Here is a 9,016-nt window from a genome sequence, read left to right on the forward strand (position 1 = left end):
CAAGAACTGAACATTGATAATAGTTATTGGTACACGTACACAACCAAGTGTTTTATTCAAGACCGACGTTTCGGTTATCATTTGAATAAGTATAAAACATATCCAGTGACTTACTTCAACTTAATGAAACTCTTTCACGGAAGAACTGAATATGAAATTGTAGCTGTAATAACTAGATTATTTCTATTCTTGTCATTCATAAAATCCGGACTGCGTGCCCCAGCATGTGCGACCTGGTGTTTATGACATGTGTTCATTTTTCCAGTTCCATAACAATTACGGCATACTGAAAATGTCTTTAAGTTCGCGTGGTTTTAATTTCGCGGTAGGGAGAAAATGGAGTGTTTGTGGTGATTTTAAGTTCGCGTTTGAGACAATTCTAGACAAGGGGTCAGGACGGCCCAAAATTCGCGGTGGTTTTAAGTTCGCGATGGGGAGCTCACCGCGAAAACCGCAAACATAAAACCACCGCGAACATTTCTGCCTTTACAGTATTCTTTTTATTTTACGACAGTGTCTTCACAAAGAACTCAGAGCAACCTCTCCGAATTTGCGGTAGCTTGTTATGGCAATAAGCAATGTTACCCATCTACCGAAAATGATAAATCTTGTTTTTCACATCGCCAATGCACGGGAGTTGGAAATTTCATTTGCAAGGAGGGAAAATTGCGGGCAATTTTACAAGACCTTGATCTGTTGCGACGACCTCTTTATGAGGAGAACGTTTATAACAAATTCATGCGGGAAGGAAAATTGCGTGTTATTGTCGTAGGTCACTCCGTCAGTTTGCAGCAAACAGCGTTCAGATTTTGATTTTGTGCGCCTATCAAAGTAATGTCTAGTGGGTATCTGTTTTGGTATGGTAGGGGGCGTTTAAAGAATCGCGATCGTTTCGATATGTGCACCCATTTTGCTAGAATCAGCTAAACAAACAGTTCATAGTCAATGGGCGAAAACTAGAACAATACAGGCACGCTTGCGATCAAGGATATGATAGTGTATCGAAAATGCATTGGCATAAATTGAAAAAAGAGTTGTCGTAGTCTTTTGCATCTACTGCTCTATTCAACGAATGATTTAGAATCTGAACATACATTCCGTTTCTTAATTTTATGCCAATGACAATGTATTTATGATAATGGTTTATTGGTCAGAAACTACCTGTGCAATGGCAGCCAGTGCTGAATTGCTGCAGGGTTTACAATCATATAATACACAACAGATACATATTTGCTCCACACTTGCACTTTGTGGAACTGTCGCAAGGGTCTGGGCGGCTGCCCTCAATACGACCTTCCCCAACTGAAGTCAGGTACCCATTCACACCTGGGTGGAGTGAGGAAAGTCGTGCTAGGTGCCTTTCCCAAGGGCACATCATCGGGGCATAGCAGTGGTTTCGAACCCGGGACCTCTCGGTTCTGGGCGAAACACCCTACCGATTGCGCCACACGATGCCACTAATGTATAATGTGACAGTGCACGAAATGAGTTCAGTCTTCAAGAATTGCCTAAATTTGGAAAAGTTACAGAATACAAATGTGATGAGAACTTTGATAACCAGAAACGAAAACCGTAGACACGCATACGCAAAGAAATAAAGTCGCTGAGAGTTGATGGTAGCTTTTGTTACGTCCAAAAATGAATTACACATCAAATATGAATGGACTGAGGAATTTTGATATGAGGTACTATGAGATTACCCAGAGGGTTGTCTTGTATGGGTAAGAAATGCAAAGGTCAGAGCGTTCTTCTTAAAGATGGTCAGTCGGGAAATACCTGGAAGACCTTCTGAATGCATGTTAATATTTTATCACTAAGATCAATACAATTTGTAAACCCTATTGACTTGCATGATTTCTTTGGAATATACAAGCCAGAAGAAAGGACACCCTGTAGAATGGACCGATCGATGATTTCTGGTTTGGCGGACATTAATACATATTTACTTTACGTACATTAATAGCATATTTTACAGTATAGCAGCTATGTTCATTCTAGCTACCAGGCTAGAGAAACTGTAGCATTTTTCTTACTACGGATTCAAACTTCCAACAGAGGTGCTGTGAGGCACGTTTTGAGTAACATGTTTGAATACCACTCCAGCTTGATAGAGTCACAGCGCCGACTATCGGAGTTGGCTTACACTGCACAGTAGTTGCTAACCTGTCGGTTCAGGAGGAGTAAAGTTTACAGTACATAACTTGCAGTATTACCCTCCTAAATAGAAAGATATTTATCTCCATGAAAAATGGAGATATTGTTTTTGGCGTGTTTGTGTGTGTGTGTGTGTTTGTGTTTCCGGACTATTGTAGTCAGCATAACTCAAGAACCTCCGGATGGATTACGATGATATTTGGTATGTGGGCGGGTGTTGTGAAGCCGAAATTCAAGGTCGATTTTGGGCCCCCTGGTATGCGACCTTGGTACTGCAGCAGAACTTCAATTTTTGTATCTTTTGACCTGGACGTGCTGTGGTCTTGATTTTTGGGTGGCAGATAGCTTGTCATGTAATAAAGAAGTGGTGTAGGTTTGGGCCCCCTAGCAGCTTGCTCTGGAACTGCAGTGGCGTTATTTGGAAAATCTTCTAAGGTGAATAACTGAACGAAGGGACGACGGAATTCCATGATATTTAGTATGCCAGTAGCTTAGACAGAGATGTACACAATGATGTGCAAATTATGCTAATCAACACTTAATTTGCGTAACTAATGAGGAAAATCTATATTTGCAGTGTTTTCCATTATAAGACTCAAATACATGTACATATGTAGTTTATGGCAAGTGGAGCACCAGCAGATACCAATTATGCAAATAAATGCATGATTTGCATAATTAATGCAAAAGTGCCAGAATTCATCCAAGTGGAAAATGATAGGACTGACAATATTGCATCATGTCTAAGTTAGATAAAGGTGTTTATGACCAAGCATATATTATGTAAATGTGTAAGTCATTTGCATAAACAGAATAGTTCATGGAGATATGAGGTCGCGGAACTCTTGTTGTCTTTGTTATAATATGATGGAGAAAACTAAAGAAATGACGTGTATAGATAGTTAAAGTGGAAGATCCAATGATATGTAAGCTCAGCGCCTACGTAGTGATCCTTTAGGTGTGGTTAGTGTCTGTAGAAATGGCCAAACCTCACGTGTGACCTTGACAAATGTTACATTACCAAAGTACACATTATGATTTCATTGCCCATGGTTTGTCCATGTTTAATAAAACGACAACAAATGATAATATGTTTTTAATGTGTTCAGTTTAGGCATTTTTGTCCAACACACGGTTGGTGACGTAACGAAAAGGGGGCAAAATAGAAAGCCTGACAAAAACACCTAAAAACATGTCAAAAACCAGCCTCTGCTTGGAGAGTACACTGCACTAAAACTGCAGCACTGCTAGATACGGAAAAGTCGCATGTACTATGTTTTTCAAAAAGTAGGATTGAAATTTGGAGTCAGTAGCCTCTCGGAAGATTTTCAGCCGGTAGAGTCACGAACCTCCATTGGTAAACAGTAAAGGAAACATACATATATGATGATCATAAATGACACGATATGCAATTCTGTCGTTTGTGAAAAGTCTTGAATATTATTCATCTAACTAGATTTCAAACGGTCACAGTTTCGAGTTCAAGGTCAAAGAAGCCTGGAAAATTAAAACCTCTTTGCGACCCACCTGCGATTTCCCCATTCCCGAAAACACCCAAATTTGGCAATTTGACGGCCTCCTTTGTCATTTTTCTCGACGCGGCCGGGTGTGGTACTGCAGATAAGGCTATCATAGGGTTTAATGTTCCAACTTGTAAAAATGTTAAAATATGCAGGACATTTGGCCTAAGATAGAGAAAACTTTCTCAAACTGATCCAGACGTCTTCACATTCATTTTGAAGGACCTTGAAGAGTTTTTAAGACACGCGAGTTGACATAAAGGGCCATTTTCTAGACCCGGGAAGGAGCCTGTGTAACCTCCATAGCCGCCTGTCGAAGCGCCTCCTATATTCATGAGCCAATAGCGTTTCGTATTTCGTATTGACCCACGTGACGAATTGTAATCATATAGCAACATATGTTTATTTAGATAGCTATAACACTCCTTAAAGAATGCCAGATACATAATACAAGTGGCAGAAGAAATGTAGGAGGTAGTGTGTCTGAAAACGTGTCCCTCCGGGGCGACTTTCTCGGAAGTCGCGGCGTCTGGAACCGCCACACGGCGGGCACAGCAACCTCCTCTAACGCCTTTCTTGTGGAATAATTATCGTTCTTAATCTTATAATTGCATCTTACAAAAAATCTGTATGAACAGATAAATCCCATCCGCCGATGGATCAAGAGGTGTTTCGCTGACTGTTTAATTGTTTTGCAAATATCTATATGATGATATAGTAAAGAATGTTGTTTTGAAGCATCTTATCTATCATAATATGACAAAATGGTGCAACAGTGAATACTAGGGTGGGCATCATCATAATTTATTCATGTGATATGGCTATTAGCTAATACATGTAGCTGGTGTGTTACGCCGAAGGGCGGTTATACCGGCTATACAGATACAGATACAGATGTAGGTGCTTTATCGGAAAATGCATTTTATATGTGATATAATAACATATATTGTAATAGATGATGTACTTGTTTATCAGATAAGTTCAGTGGCTATTGTTTCTGTAATTATTATGCTACACGGATGTTTAATAAACAAGGCTTCATATTGGACCACAAACATCGTTAGAGAACTTACAGAGACCTAGTCCCAGTCTTCGGCGATGACAATTCTTGGTTAAGCTGTTCCTATGGAGTGACAGCTATCAAGACGTACTCTAAACCGACAACGTAACAAGGGCATGGTTGTTCTTTGGCTGTAAAGTCGGAAGCTTTCTTTAAGTTGAATCAGTGTGGAAATAAGTATCCTATTACGGTAGAATTGTAAACAACTGTAAATACGATAATGTCTCTATTTATTTTCAACCTTCTAGTTTTTGTCTTCCCAAGCAGTGCTTTAATACGCCACTAACGTTGTTAAAAGGAAACGACCTGACAAGCCAACCGCATCAAGCTTAAGCCAACTCATCTTGTCAGACTTACGGTACGTTTGACACATTTGGTAGCTGACATTTTTTTAGAACAGCATACCCAAGAATTACCCACTCATGGTCTGGAGTAGCCATATAAGACCCCTTACCATGAACGTTTTGTCCGTGGTCAATATGGTGCCCTGTTTATTAAACATCAGCGCAACATCAGCAAAATTGATAAACTGCAATGTTTCCTATGGCACCAGTATATCGTAAAGTAATATAAATTTCGTATTGAATGCATTTTCCGGAAAAGAAAAGCTTCATGTACCTGCTTTAGCTATCAGCTTTATCTAGATAAATAGATTATGATAATTACAACCATGGCATTGTCAGTGGCATCTTGAAGTAATCCAAACACCTTATAGAATTTTTGATGGAAATTGGATCTATTGATCGATAAATAGACATTAACACCGCTCTATTTGTTCAATGTCTTCTTGTTTCATAAATTACGCGTACGATAGACACTTGGATATGGTATAGTCCATCAGAAAGTATTGATTTACTGGTAATAAAGACTTGAGCACTTCTATTGGTGAAATGGGAGAGAGACATATAGTTTATGACCTAATATCCCATTGTATTTTCGGGGAAATGTCTAAAATATCACAATACCTGGTCGCAGTTTCAAGTTCAAGGTCAAATAAGCCTCAAAACTTCAAACCCCTTTGCGATTTCCCCATTCCCGAAAAGACCGAAATTTGGCAATTTGAGGGTCTCCTTTGTCAATTTTCTTAATACGACCGGTACTGCAGATAAGGCTCAAATAGGGTATATACTTCTGTCTCATGAAATGCGAAAATATCCAAGGTATTAGGCTTAAAGCCAGTGAGCACACGACCAAACAGGTCTGGAAGTATTTACACACATTTAGAATGACACGCAAGACTGTTCAAAACACGCGCTAGCATAGAAAGGAACGATTCCTAATTACGTGGGTGGAGCTCATGTCATATCCGCGGAAGCGCCGCCTATAGTCATCTCCACATCAAGCCTAGTCCGTAATGACTAACTTAGGGTATGTGTGGACATCATTCGCTTCCCTGAGGAATTTTGGCAGTTAAATGAACTATTCATCGACTCATATGGGGTTAGGAACTGTCAGAGAAGCCCGACCGTCTCTCAGAAAATATTACAATCTTTCATCTCAACATCTGCTTGGAGACCTTATCCTATAGGCCTATTTTTTATAACAAATTTGGATGTTTCTCAACTGTTCATCAGCTTACACGTACCACGGTTATAACATACATTTTCCCGGCAATACAGTTACATGTACATGCATCAGCTATCGTAATCAAAACACTTTTTGAAAGGAAATTGGATTTATCGATCGATAAACCGACATAAACACCGCTGTATTTGTTCAAATTCTTCTTGTTCAATAAATTGCGATATATGTTTTGATCTGGTATCCGATTTGGAACATGGAACTTTGCTCTAATAATGTAAAAACTACTTGTGAACGATAAATTCTAATGCCTAGTCTTATTCTGGATAAGCTATATCTTTGTACACCCATGTATAGAATATTGGTTGCGTCGTTGTCACATGCTTTGGATCGCTTCCTTTTTGCGACCTTGAAGGGGAAATGAATCGTAGTTTAGCAGGGGCATCAGCTGGTCAAAATGTTACTAGTTCGCGTCTGTGAACCAATATGATTATTAGAAGTTTTAGATACTGAACTAAAGGTTGTTTGATAGAATTAAACACACACATACACACACACACACACACACACACACACACACACACACACACACACACACACAGATTAATAAAGGCAACGATGGCCAGGAAGGTGGTAGGGTCCGAGATAACTCTTGGCATCTTGGTATCTTGGCAACAGAATTCTGGGTAATGAAAATGGCGGCGGTAAAATTCACCAAAAGTGCCGTAAGTTGCAGCAACAAAGTGGCATTTCTGCAGGAGTAGGCGGGTGTAGTTCCCATCAAGCAGGATACACAATGCCTTTGTTAATGTCCATTAATCAGCCCCATACAATAGAATCGATTCAACACAAGTTTTAAAGACTTTAAGCTTCGTTGACCTTGCTATTGGAGATTTCCATACTTTTGCTAGGGCATTTGAGCCCCCCCCCCCATGCTTGCCCAATTCTACATTTCACATCATACATATTACGTATTACCATAACTACCAAGGTATTTAAAATCTACAACTTGTTTAATTGGAGAGCCGTCACTAGACAGTAAAGGCATTGGCCTACTACTAATTTGTGGGTTTAGGTGCATAAACTTAGTCTTAAGTGCATTTAAACATAGACCAATTTCATGAGTGGCATATTCAACCCTATGCAAAAATTCTTGAGCAGTCTTGATAGTGTCTTCTAAAAGGCAAATATCATCGGCAAAGTCATCAATTGACTGATTGATACATAAATGTTGTACAAAACGTTATGGCGTCATCATTTTATATCACATGCATTGTACATATTTATACTTTTCAGCCTGCTACAAGCATGATTTCCCAAAATAATATTGGAGTGTCATTTTACCACCCTCGTACGCTTGCGCCAAGTCATGATGTAGCCTGCATAAAAGAGTCTACAATTTGTGCGGACTACATAGTTAGTGAACAGGGCATGATAATATCATGTTGAATATCTCTGTCTTGGTAGGTTGTAGTATTGTGTCGGACTTAGATAAAATGAATTTGACAGTCCATTATGAAGTGAAATTCATTCTCAATATATTTAAAATCCTTTAGCGCAGGAATCTATTATAACTTTTTCTCAATAACTTCATGCCACCCAAGCACAGGCATGGTGTTCCATCTAACATTCCGAGTATGATATATCCAGGCAATGCAAACCCAGTGATGCCATACTGAAGTATCATTTTGGAGGGGGCTTTTTGGGAGTTAGTTTTGAAAGCGCTGTGACGCAGGTGACACGTCAAAGTCTTTTACTTGATTTGAGATTATTAGAAGATAATGGCCGTGTATGCCCTTTGAATTAATGAATTAATACTTTAGGTAATTGTTCAGGCTGGTTATGAACACCAGAATCATTATATGAACTTTATTACATAGCAGTTGTAAGGGATAAAGCGCACGTCAATGATAATAACAAATCTAAGGGACTTATTTACATGTCGATAACTAAGTATCAATCAGTGCTCGAGCAATAAAACGCATCAATCGCAATGATATTGCATATTTGTGGAACAATCTAAAGGTCTGTTCATATGTGTAATTAACAGAGGAAAGTTTTGAAAATGCCATGACAATTAAGGTCAAACATAACCCGGGCATCTTGATATTACTGTAACACATTCTCCTATTGTTAGACGCGAGTGCGGAGCATCCAAAAGACCAGAGATGTCACTTTGTCGACCATAACGTACACAAGGAACCAGAACTTGTAGGTTGGACATATTCCGTTGATTTGTTGTTCCAGGATTCTCGGGGAGGGAGGGGGGTGGTGGGTGGGGGGTAATCATTGTGTATTATATATGCATCTTAAAATGCAAACTCTGTTTCCATGTCGTTGATTTTCCTAAATCTCAGCGTAATTCAACGTTTTTCTCCCGCCAGTTGTATACATAGAGATGGCGTGAGTGTGTCGTTTATTAATGCATTTAGAACAATGTTTCATGCAAACTAGATATATTTTTTTCTTATATGGTGAACTAGTGACGCCAAGAAAAAACAAGGTGTTACGATATATTACAGGTTGTTGTTCTTTGCCAACCCGCACTGCAGGAACATTCGGAATATACTGTTATCTGACATTATTTTCCATGACAGTATGGTTACATTTAGTTTTACAACTATAGCATTATTTGAACTTCACAGCTGGGATTTAAAAAAAAAACGGACAAATCTGGCACCCCTGTTATACTTAATGGTCTGCCCCTTGTGCATTGTTATCTGAAAGACCTAGCGCGCTTGCGTACAGGTGTAACCGACCT

Source organism: Branchiostoma lanceolatum, chromosome 19, assembly GCF_035083965.1.
Source record: "Branchiostoma lanceolatum isolate klBraLanc5 chromosome 19, klBraLanc5.hap2, whole genome shotgun sequence".
In the NCBI taxonomy this organism is placed as follows: Eukaryota; Metazoa; Chordata; class Leptocardii; order Amphioxiformes; family Branchiostomatidae; genus Branchiostoma; species Branchiostoma lanceolatum.